Raw genomic sequence first — 12,866 nt, forward strand, 5'->3', positions numbered from 1 at the left:
ATTTCAATTCATTACAACCTTGTAAGAACAAGGTAGGGTTTCCAGGTCCATAGGGTTACTAAAGCTGTAAGTCTTTATGCAAGCAGAATGTCACACTTTTCTCCCCCAAAGCACTGACCTTTCAGTTAACATTTAAACTCTTTGACCACTACACCATCAGGGCTTAAAGGGAACAAATTGCCAAATGTGTAGTAGCCCTGTTGAGAGGACCATTTGGAAGAGAACCAATGTCTCCAGACAACAACCAACAATGGCCTGATCTCTGCCAACAGTCATGTGTGTGAGCTTAAAAGTAGGGTCTCTCTGAATAGTTAATTTTTTGTGTCAACTTGGCTTAGCTGATTGTGCCCCATGCTTTGATCAAACACTAATCTACATGTTATGAAATATTTACTTATGATTAGCACTAAAATAAATTTATCTGAAGTAAGGCAGATTACTACCCCAAAATGTTGGTGGATCCGAAGCAATCAGTTGAAACCTTAAAAGCAAAACTGGGGATGGGCCAAGGGAGAATTCAGCTTCCAAACTATAAACACATGTCCTACCAGAATTCCTCATAGTTAGAAAAGGCTTGAAAATAAAATTTACACACATTTATTTTTCTGTAACTAATTGCCCTAATGGTAAATATACTATGTAAGACTTGTTTCCTTCACTTAGCAACATATTGCGTCATGTCCATTCATGTCATTAAAAATTATCCTACAATAGCATTTTTGTTTCTAAGTAGCTCATCATGTAACTTATTCATTGTCATAGTTGATGGGTCACAGGCAACTTAACAGCATACAACAAAAGCAACAATTTATGTATTGTTTAAATAAAAACAATGAATGTAATTCTAGTGAAGCTTTAGAAGCGGCAAAGCAGGCTAGCAAGAAATTCATGTGACCAGACACAGAAAACATGGACTGCCCACCTTATCGGGCACCTATGAGTTGATTATAGTACAGACTATGCTGGCTATAAAAACCCATTTATTTTACATTTAACATTCAAAACTCATTTGCAGCCAGTAAAAAAGATGCTGTATTTTGCTAAAAATAAGAATGCTACAAGTAGATGAGGCATATATAAATTTCAGAGAACTAAGAAAAGGAAAGAACATGATCCTCTAGCCAAGTAAAATGATTACTGCCTCTCTCAAGTAGGGAAACGCTGTATGAAAAACCAGGATTTTGTGATAAAAGAACTAGAATAGAAAAATGTTTCATTTTTATGACTCTTTCATGCCAGATTGTGTCCCTTACACTTTTGTCATGTTCAATCATGTGAAGAAACTTCCCTAATATCTATGTTTAGGAAGCACAGTCCCAGATAGGAAACAACACTACAACTGGTAGATTTTATCTTTCCATCATTTACTGAGGATCCCCATCCTTTACAAAGGAACTAGAGACTATACTCAAATATAAAAAAGCCAGTAATTTGAGGAACTCTCCTGCAAAAACTGTATTGAATAAATGTGATATGCCTTGTTGGAATAGAGGAGAGGAGGGGAGGAAGGACAAAGAGTGAGGAACAGGAACCATCTCAAGCTCCATCCTCTGGGAGCTTCCCATGAGCCTCAGGGTCAGCACATACATAGCCAACCCCACCACCACAGCATGAAGACTGAGAAAAAGTGAGAGAAACAATGTTGACAGGAGCAGAGAGGACACAAAGAATCAACAGATGAATACAGACAGACTCGAGGAGATGGCACTTGATCCCATACTTGAGATGGGAAGAGTGTGCAGAAGGAGGAGGAGAGGTGACAGAATTGAGAACATAGCCAAAGTCAAAGAACTTAGTGCATAAATGGATAAACAGGGTATATACCAGCCCAGATGCACCAAAAGCAAACAAAGGCCACTTGCTAACAAGCCAGTCCCACATAGCGACAGCCTGTGACAAAACTGCCCTACAGTGTTTCCAAGGCTGTAAGTTGTTACAGACACAAACTGCCACATCTTTCTCCCACAGTCAATTCATTCCAATTGCCTGCCTTTCAGTTTGCAGCCACATGTTTAACCACTGCATCACCAAGTGACTCTGACAGAAACGATGACCATGAGAGGGGTGCAAGGGCCTCCTACAGCATCAACATGTTTGTGAAGCTGAATAGATTTCCGTGGAATTCCCAACGTGGACAAATTTTAGAAGAAAAGTCTGGCACTCTTTTGCCAAAAAGCAGAAAATGAAAACCCCATGGACCCCAGTATTCCTATCGGCGACTGATCAGGGGACAGCTAAGGACCAGGAAGTGCTTCCTTCTATGTTGCATGGATCACCAGTTTGATGGCCACTATTCACAGTAAAAGCAACAAAGAAGAACATTCACATTGTGTACCAGATGTTGTTGTTGTTGTTCATTGCCTTCGAGTCAAACACAACCCATAGAGACCCTATAAACAAAAGGCCTGAAGCCCCTCTACAACTACCGACATTTATCAAAGTTCGTCAAGTTTCCGGAGGCATGTTGTTTAGGAAGTGGATGCCACTCCTGCTTCTGTGTATCATATAGTCTGAAAAAAAAATTTAACAACCCATATACTACTACGTATACTTTTAAAAACTCACTCATTGCCATTGAGTTGCAACTGATCCTCCAGCAGGTTTTCAAGGTTTTCAGTGCAAAGAGATTGTTCATCTTTCTCCAGAGGAACCACTGGTGGATTCAAATGACTAGAGAGGTGTGGCCTTTGGGTTAGAAGCACAGCTTGCTACAGACGATGCCAACCAGAGTTGCCTATATGGGGAAGAAAAAGGCATATGTGCTTTTAAGAGGAAAAACAAAGTTTACAAAGGAAACAAGAAACCACATATAAGCCAGCATGTGCAGCATTTTAGCATCTTAAAACAATATACCTCTATGTGAATACAAAGATAAGAAAGCTTGAAAGACGACAATCCTCAAATTTACAAGAATTTTACTTTCTTCTTTATAGTTTGCTTTAATGTTCTAAACAGAACAAATATTATTTTCTAAAAAAATTAGGTCATTAGCATTAAAGTCTAAGGATAAAAACCTTGACACCAGCAGTCAAGAGATTGGGAGATATACAGCATTAAGAAAGTTTGCTGTCAGGGACCTCTCCAAAGTCCTAATGAGCAATGATATCAGTTTAAAGACTAAAGTGCATCTCATTCAAACCACTGTTTTTCTAATCACCTGCTATATATTTGAGAACTGGATAATGAATAAGTATAGCAGAATAAGAAAGGTTTTTTTTTAAAAAAAAAAAAAGAATTGATGCCTTTGAGTTGTGTATGGAAAAGAGTACTGAATATCCCATGGACCAAAAGAACAAATAGACGTGTCATGGAGAAAGTACAGCCACAGTACTCTATGGAGGCAAGGATAGTGAAGCTCATCTCACATATTTTGTATATATTATTAGGAGAGACTATTCCTTGGAGAGGGACATCATGCTTGGAAAAGCAAAAGGTCAGTGAAAGAGAAGAAGACCCTTGGTGAGATGGATTGATACAGTGACTGTAGTAATGGACTCAAGTGTGTCAGGGATGGGGAAAAAATGGCGCAGGATAGGACAAGGTTCAAGTCTGTTGTTAATAGTGTTGCTATGGGTTGTACATGACTAGATGGCACCTAACAACAACATTTGGGGTCCTACCTGAAAGGTTATCACAGGGTACTCCTGGGGAAAAAGATGTGGCAGTCCGATTCCACAAGATTTACAGCCCCATGAACACTAAGGAGGATCACCATGAGTTCATATGAGCTCAACAGCCGGAGGGCTCATTTGGCTTCCATTTTTATTCTCTTATTATTCCCAGTATCCCTAGTAATGTCTATTCCCAGTAGTGGACAATTACAAATCCGAAATTTTATTTGACACACTTAATACCTTTTTGTTGCTTAAAGCTCTAAACAACTAACTGTTGTTGTTGCTGCTGCTGTTGTTGTTGTTATTAAGTGCCGTTGAGTATGACTCACAGTAACCCTACAAACAACTGATCTGACCCCTGCCCTTTCCTGTGCCACCCTCAGAATCTCTGACATCTGTGAGCCCTTACAGCAGTTACTGTGCCAATCCATCTGGTTGAAGGTCTTCCTCTATTTTGTTGTCCCAAATTTAACTCATTCTAAAAAGATCCAAATAAGACAAAATCCTGTGACACAAGCATATTCTACTTTGTCACTGCAGCAGTGTTCATCCTAACATTACATGACCTATGACTGTGTAGGGGAAAAAAGTTTCCTCCTCACTCACAATTCCATTCTGTTCCTTCTCTTCCTATTCTATTCTGAATTATTTCACTCTTACTGTGTCAAATGAACTAATTTTGTACCAACAACTACATTTTCTGCAATGTGTTTCATTTTTTCCTTACTGGCAATTCTTGTGCACACAAAGCATAAATGTCTTTGTTTCTTCAATCACATTCAATTCTTACTTAGATCCAATTTTCTTCCCAAAGAAAACTGCACTTAACTGGAGGTGGCACCCACATTTTCACCACTTTCAGACTCATTTTCATGTAAGATTGTAAATACTTCCCAAACTACTCTATCTTCCTAAGAAAAGCCCACACACCCAAGGTAGATAAAAGTAATGAAGGGATCTCTGGTGGCCTAGTGGCAAGAAGCTGCGCTGTAATCCTGAAGGTGCGCAGTTCAAATCCACCAGATGTTCCACTGGAGAAGGAGGGGCAATCTCCTCCTGTGCTAGTCAGATCCAATTCAAGAGCATGATGGGGGGCGGGGCAGAGATAATGAAGATAAGTCTGATAACAGTATCACAGAATGGGCAAAAGACATGACATTTTCACAGAGGAAGATATTCAAATGGCTAACAAACACATGAAGAAATGCTCAAAATCACTGGCAATAAGAGAGTTGCAAATCAAAACCACATGAGATTACATCTCACTCCAGTAGCAGTGGCTAAGTTTAACAGGACAATAATAAGTGTTGGAGAGGATGCTGTGAGATAGGAACTCTTATACATTCTTGGTGGGATTGCAAAATGGTATCACCAGTCTGGAAGGCAGTTTGGCACTTAACTCAAAAAGCTGAACATCGAAAACCCAGCTATCCCATTGCTTGAAATAAACCCCAAGGGAATGAGAACTGAGGCACAAATGGAGATTTGTAGACCAATTTTCATAGCAGCATTATTCACCATCGCAAAATCATGGAAACAGCCCAGATGTGCAACCACAATCAAATGGATTGAGAACTTACAGTACATTTACACAATGGAATACTCTGCAGCACGCAGGAGCAATGATTTTGTAAATTATTACCTAACTTCGGAGGGACTGGAAAGCATTAAGCTGAGTGAACTAACTCAGTCCCATAAGGACAAATGATGTATATAAAACCATTATTGTAGAACAAGTACGAGGATCCAAGGGGCAGAGATGGGGATGTAGAGGGGTGAGAATGGATAGCGGGGTGTGATCATAGTGTCACACAATTTGATGGGGGTGGTAGTGAAGGAAATGGAAAAGATCTGGTGTGGAAAAAAATGTATTTTTAAAAAGTCATGAAAGACAGGGCTAGTAAGGCAGGGCAAGCCTTGGAATTAAGACTATACCCAAGAGCAGAGCAGGATGCCTTATGGATGAGGCTTATCGCCTCTTCATTGTTGATATAAATTGTTGATGTTAACATGGGTAGAGGTCCTTCCAAAATAAGTGTCTGAAGGAAAAACGATATGGACTTTGTCATTTTATGCCTCTGAAAACCTGCTGGAGGGTCTGCTATGAGTCAGTTCTCACCCAATGGTATACCACAACTACAATTTGTAACACAATGAAAACGGAATGCCATTTCTGTGAAATTCTTGCAAAAAATTAATAACCTGAATTGACCTAGGAGGAAGCACCAGACAAAGAAGAACTGAGGGACATTTTGGAAGGTAACTAGCTGCCATGTGCCATCAACTGTGACTCACGGGGCCCCTGTGAACCACAGGTGGGAACCTTGCCCTGTCCTGTGCCGTTGTCATGATTGTAACACGTCATCCTCAGGCCCAGCTGTAGTCACTGTCAGCCCATCTGGTTTAGGCTCTTCCTCTCTTTTGTTACTCTCTACATTTTACAAAATAACTAGCTAGTATTCTTCACAACCACAGTTCTGTCCATTTGTTATATTGTGGTGACCTCTGTTTTGTCATGATTGTGGGAGCTGTGTCATTGGTTAGGTTTGTTTTGTTTTTAAGGCATAACCGTAATTTAATTAGGTTTTTCAAGAAATCTAGAACACCAACTTGTGAGGATGAACTCCATTGGTGAGGGAGAATAATGAATGCAGGTAGCCTTTAAGCTGAGGAACAGCTCGGATTGTTGGCAAATTTGGAAATTCTTCACTTTCTGTTCAACCTCATGCTGCTCTGTTATCTCTATTTCTCCTTCTCAAAGATCTCACCCTCCGAGTGGCACGGCTTCCATATCTGTGTTTTCTTGAAGCAAGCATCAGTGAGATGCTTTGGGATTTTTCACACCGCTCATGTCAACTTTAGTGGGGTGGCAATTATAAACTTCTGGTGTCTTCTCTGCAGAGGAACCCGATTGAGGGTCAGAGACCCGGTCACAAGGAACAGACCTCAGTCCAGCTGCTTCAGGAAAGCCACTCTCTTGTGTCTGTGATGGCCGGTGAGGATAATCAGACAAATCACTGGTGGGATGCTAGCACACAGCCCCCTCACATGATGACTGAAGGGTTTTTTTATTCAAGTTCAACAGCTTCCGAGGTAAGATAATACATTGGCGTTATGCGAGGTTTCACCCCTTGGGTACCACCATTCTTTTTTTATTTTATTTTATTAATTTTAATGAACATTTACAGAGATTTTGGATTTCCATTCATTCATTGTTGCACTTTTCTCCCTGCCCAGCCCTCCTCCCCCCCTCCTGTTTGCTCCTCTCTTTGAAAAGTAAAAGAAAAATTCTTTCATTGGTATACAAGGCCCCCCCCCCGCACCCCCTTCCCCCACTGCCCTGAGTACACGCCACTATGCAACCTCAATTCTGGACTCTTACCACCAACTGGTTTTGTGACAGAAACAAGAACCTTCTCCTTCTTTTCAGCCCTGGACTTAGTGGCTACTTCCTCTTGTGCATGGCCTTCCTGAAACACATGGCTGATCTAGAAAATACCTTCTGATTTCTCGACTAGGACAGGACTGCACTTGCCATGGGGCTTCCCTTTCTTGGGCGTTCCACCCTTGGCCTTGGCCTCTTTAACTTTGCCACTAGGATCTGCTTTCTTGGCATCAGACTTGGCCTCAGGTATCTTCTCCTTGGTGTCAGGCTTTTCACCCACTATCTTGCAAGATGCGGGGGAAGCACCTTTAGTATTTCAAGTACTAGCACTCAGTCATGGTGGATGAGTTTCAGTGAAACTTCCAGACTAATACAGACTCTGAAGAAAGGCCTAGCAATCAACTTGTGAAAATTAGCCAATGGAAACCCAGTCAATCACAATATAATATTGTCTTATATAGTGCCAAGGATAGGGAGTTTGGGTGGCCTAGTGGCAAGGAGTTGTGTTGCAATTTCGAAGGCACGCAGTTCAAATCCACCAGTACCTCCATGGGAGAAGGTTGTGCAATTTCCTCCTGTGTGATTAACTGCCTCTGAAAACACACCAGAGGGTCAGCTATGGATTGGTTCTGACTTGATGGTACAGAACAACAACAACAGTGCCAAGAAAGAGCATTGCCATAAGGGGGAAATACCACAGTAGTTACAAATAGACATTAAAAATCATTTTCATTTGTCACGTTGTTTAAGGGAGCTCCAAACAATATCATTATTGTATTGAGCTGTGGTGCTGGAGAAGAGTGTTGAATATACCATGGACTGCTAGGGGAACAAACAGGTTCATCTTAGAGAGGGTGAGACCAGGCTGCTCCTTGGACAAAAGGATTCTGAAGCTTCATGTGACATACTTTGGGCATGTTGCAAGGAGGGACAAGTCCTTGGAAAGGAACATCATGTTTGGAAGGGTGGAGGGACAGTGCAAGAGAGGAAGACCCTCAATGAGATGGATTGATTGAGCGATTAGGGTAATGGGAACAGTTGTGTCAGAGACAGTGAGGTTGGCACATGATTGAGCAGGGTTTAGGGCTCTTGTACATAGGGTCTCTATGAATCACAAATGACTTGATGACAAATAATAGCAACAATACTGAATAATATCATTAATATCACATGCAAGTAAAATAGTGCTGAAGAGCATTAAAAAATAGCTAGGACAGTATATAGACAGAGAGCTCCCAGAAGTTCAAGCTGGATTTAGAAGAGGCCTTGGCACCAGAGATATCATTGTTGATGTCAGCTGGATCCTGGCCTAAACCAAAGAATACCAGAAGAATGTCTATTCGTCGTTTACAGACTATGTACAGACTATTTTACTATGTGGATCATAACAAGTCATGGTTAACATTGAGAAGAATGAGTATCCCAGAGCATATAACTGTGTTCATGTGAAACCCCCACCTACACCAGGAGGCTATTGTGCAAACAGAACAAGAAAACACCACATCGTTTAGATTAAGAAGGGAGTGCTTCAGGGTAGTATCCTTTCTTCATATCTATTCAGTCTGTATACTGAGCAAATTATTTTGGAAACTGTACTCCATGAAGAAGAATGTGGAATTAGGATTTGAGGAAGACTGCTCAATAAACTGTTATGTAGATGACAAAACCTTGCTTGCTGAAAGTGAAGACGACTAAAAGCACTTGCTGCAGAAGATCAAAGACTACAGCCTTCAATGTGGATTGTCTCTCAAGACAACAAAAATTCTCACCGCTGGACCAATTAGCAACACCATGATAGATGGAGAAAAGACTGAAATTGTCCAGAACTTCAGCTTACTTTATCCACAATCAACATCCTCAGTACCAGCAGTCAGGAGATGAGAAGACATATTGCACTGGGAAAATCTGCAGTCAGGGACCTCTCCAAATTTCTGAGGAGCAGTGATGTAAGTTTGAGGACTTATTCAGGCCACAGTCTTTTCAATTACTTGCCATGCTGCTGAGAGCTGGACAATGAATATGAATGACAGAATAATTGATGCTTTTGTACAATGCTGTTGGAGAAGAGTATTGAATGTTCCATGGATTGTCAAAAGAACAAATAGATTATGTCTTGGAAAAAGTGTAACCAGAGAGCTTCTTGGAGGCAAAGATGATAAAGCTTCATCTTACTTACTTTGGGCATCTTACTAGTAGGAAAGACTATTCCTTGGAGATAGACATCATGCTTGGAAAGGTAGTGGGTCAGCAAACGAGAGTAACACTCTCAACCAGGTGGATTGACACACTGACTACAGCAATGGGCTCAAGTACGTTAGAGATTGTGAGGGCGGCACAGATAGAACAGGGCTCAGATCTGTTGTTTATTGGGTCACTATGAGTCATACTTGACTCTACGGCACCTAACAGTAAAAACATAAGGAGTTCTGGTGGCTTAGTGATATTGTGCATTGTGCTGCCAAACCAAAGGCACACAGTTTGAGTCCATCAGTTGTTCTGTAGGAGAAAAATAGACAATGTCCTTCCTGTGCAATTCACTGCCTCTGAAAACCTGCTGGAGGGTCAGTTCCAACTTGATGGTGCATAACAACACAAAAGAGGAAAGAAAGAACAAATAAAGGAGGAAACAGGAGAGCTTTTGATCAGAGCAGTTGTACTAAGACCCTTCATTGGCATAACTTAGCATACACAGTACAAAAGGTTAGGAAAGGTTTTACCTTTCCATGAATTGCTAAAACTAGTCACACACATGGATAGCTTTCAAAACTCTTCTTTGATACAAGGTGACAACTTGTCAGAAGGTCTTTATCAATGCACAGGAATTTTAGCATACATGAGAACAGAGGTAAAAACATAAGGTGCAAGTCTATGGAAGATTTTTTTTTTCTTTTTAGTGTAAAGTGGTCTGTGAGAGTGAGAAGAGGTGTCTTTGATCCAGCAGGAAGTGATGGATAGGGTGGGGGCCTGTCTACAAATGAAAATTATCCCCATGTTTTTAGCTCTATTGTTTTAAAGGAGGTTGTAGTTGTTATGTGTCAACATACCTAACTCACTCACAGCTGATCTTCCAATGGGTCTTCAGACACTGGACGTTACATGGGAAGAGACAGTCCATCTTTCTCCCTCAGAACCACCAGTGCATTCAAACTACTTGCCTTTGTTCTTTTTAAATTCCAAGGTCATGAAGGGACGATAAAGAAACTTCCTTGGGGCGAGCTCTGGTGGTCTATTGGCAAGAAACTGCACTGCAATCCCAGAGGTGAGCAGTTCAAATCCACCAGGTGCTCTGCTGGAGAAGGAGGGACAGTATTCTCCTGTACCAGTCAGATCTGATTTGATGGTACGCACCCATGCACAAAAAAAAAGAAACTTCCTTGGGAGGAAACGATGTATGACTGGGTGATTTTAAAACTCAAAAACAAGGCATGAGAGATTGTTGTCTTTTTAAATTTTTTTAAATTTTATTGTGTGTGTGTGTGTGTGTGTGTACCGTCAAATCGGATTTGACTGGTATGGGAAGAGATTGTTCATTCTTCTCCAGCAGAGCGTCTGGTGGATTCGACCTGCTCATCTCTGGAATTGCAGTAGAGCTTCTTGCCACTAGGCCACCAGAGCTCACCATGAGAAGTTTTTATAATGTCAATTTCTGGATTTTGATCATTTTACTATGGAGACTAGGAGGTTGCTATTTGAAAAAGGGTGTGACAAGTGCTTGGTAATGGTTTTTAAATTTTTCTCCAAGTCTAAAATGAAAGCGAAATATTACCAACAATGTTTGTCGTTGTTTTTGTTAGGTGCCGTCAAGTCAAATATGACTTATAGTGACCCTATGAGCAGTAGATCTGAACCCTGTCCTATCCCAAGCCATCTTCACACTTCCTGACACACTGAAGCCCGTTGTGGCTGTCACTGTGTTAATCCAGCTGGTTGAGAGTCTTCCTCTCCTTTGCTGACCCTCCACCATTCCCAGCAACATGTCCCTCTCCAAGGAACAGCCCCTCCTATCAACATGTCCAAAGAATGTGAAGTGAAGCCTTATCATCCTTGCCTCCAAAGAGCACTCTGGCTGCACCCTCTCCAAGACATATTTGTTATTTTGGCCATCCATAGGATGTTCAGTGCTCTTCTCCAACACCACAGTTCAAAGGCATCAGTTCTTCTTCTGTCATCCCTATTCATTGCCCAGCTCCCAGATGCATAGCAAGTGATCAGAAAGACCATGTCCTGAATGGATCATAACATTGAGAAGAAAGAGAATTCCAGCACGCTTTATTGTGCTCTTGCAAAACCTATACCTGGACTAGAAGGCTTTTGTGAAAATAGAGCAGAATAATTTTAATTTTAAAATTAAGAAGGGAGTGCTACACGGTTGTATTCTCTCTCCATACCTATTCAATCTGTATGATGAGCAAATTATTCGAGAAACTGGACTCTATGAAGAGAAATGTGGCATTAGGATTGGAGTGAGACTTATCAATAACTTGTGTTATACAGATGACACAACCTTGCTTGCTGAAAGTGAGGAAGACTTGGAGCATTTGTTGCAGAAGATCAAGGAATGCAGCCTTCGATATGGATTGCATCTCAATGTCAGGAAAACAAGGATTCTTACCACTGACCAACAACAAGGATGCTCATTATTTGGGGAAAAAACCCACCAAATCATCTCTGTTTTCATCCCCCTCCTTCCTTCTGCAAGGAACCACTTCTGTCCCTTCTGCACACTGCATGTGGTCTCCAGGAAGGGTCCCAGGCATAGAACCATCCTTTTCCCATTAATCCTCAAAAGCAATCTATGATGAGTTGTGTTCCTATACAGACCTGTCAGGTAATTAGATTTAATCTGATAAATCAATCTGTGCTGGGTTATTAGAAGTTAATGGTGGCTCTGGTTTGACAATTTGAAACATCTTCGCTTTTCAAAGAAAAGGGAGAGCCTTGTGGCAATTTCATATATTTTACAGAACTAGAGGAGTGATAGGTGAGCAAGGCGTTAGTGATGCCCTGTTCAAACTGTTCCAAGGCCACAAAAATCAGACTGTTTTAGTATGGCCCAAGGCAGAAGTGCTCACAACTGGTTAAGAATCAGAATCACTTGGGAGCTTTTAAAACTTCTGATTCCTTAGCCGTACATGTTCATATCCTTGAAGATGTATCATGGAAGTGTTGCAGCCTAGAAGACACAAATTTAACTAACAAGTTAAAATTACATGAGTCAAAAATTAAAAAGCAATAATATTCCAAGTAGAGGCTCTACTAGTGGCACAAATCAAGTTACAGAGGGAAGGTAGTTCTTCCAATAAAAGGCCTATTGACTAGCACTTTGTCTATTATAGTATAAAGGTTAGGAACCACAAGATGTAGAGGCTCAACTATGTCATTTATTGTTCTTAAGTCCTGGAGCAAATTCCATCTACCACTGGGTTGTTTTACAAGTCGAAAGTCCACTTGCAAGGCAGAGGTGAAGTAAGGAACTGCTTATGAGGTTTTCTGTCACTTCCAACAACAAAGAAATAGTGAGAAGAGTTGGGACCTCAGAAGACTTTTAGGACCAAATAGTAGGCTCTTGTGTCCAGGAGAAAATGAATATACTTACTTGTAATGTTAATGCTCACCCACAGTTCTTCTGGGAGGATCTAAATCGTTGAAGCATCCTCTTTTGTTTCCAGCTGGGAGCTGGGGCCTGTCAGTCCCATCAGCTACGAGGACCTGATGTGGGCCACCCTTGGCCAAGTGTCCTTCATATCCACACTTAAAGCAAGTGAGTGGGAGCTTCCTCTCTACTCTCTTGCCTATCTGTGGCTCTCATCTGTGACACTGTCTACTGACGTGGCCCAGCTTTCCACAGTGGAAGCAATTCTGACCTC

This window comes from Elephantulus edwardii, unplaced genomic scaffold, assembly GCF_000299155.1.
Source record: "Elephantulus edwardii isolate Elephantulus edwardi_28Jun2011 unplaced genomic scaffold, EleEdw1.0 scaffold00140, whole genome shotgun sequence".
Classification (NCBI taxonomy): Eukaryota; Metazoa; Chordata; class Mammalia; order Macroscelidea; family Macroscelididae; genus Elephantulus; species Elephantulus edwardii.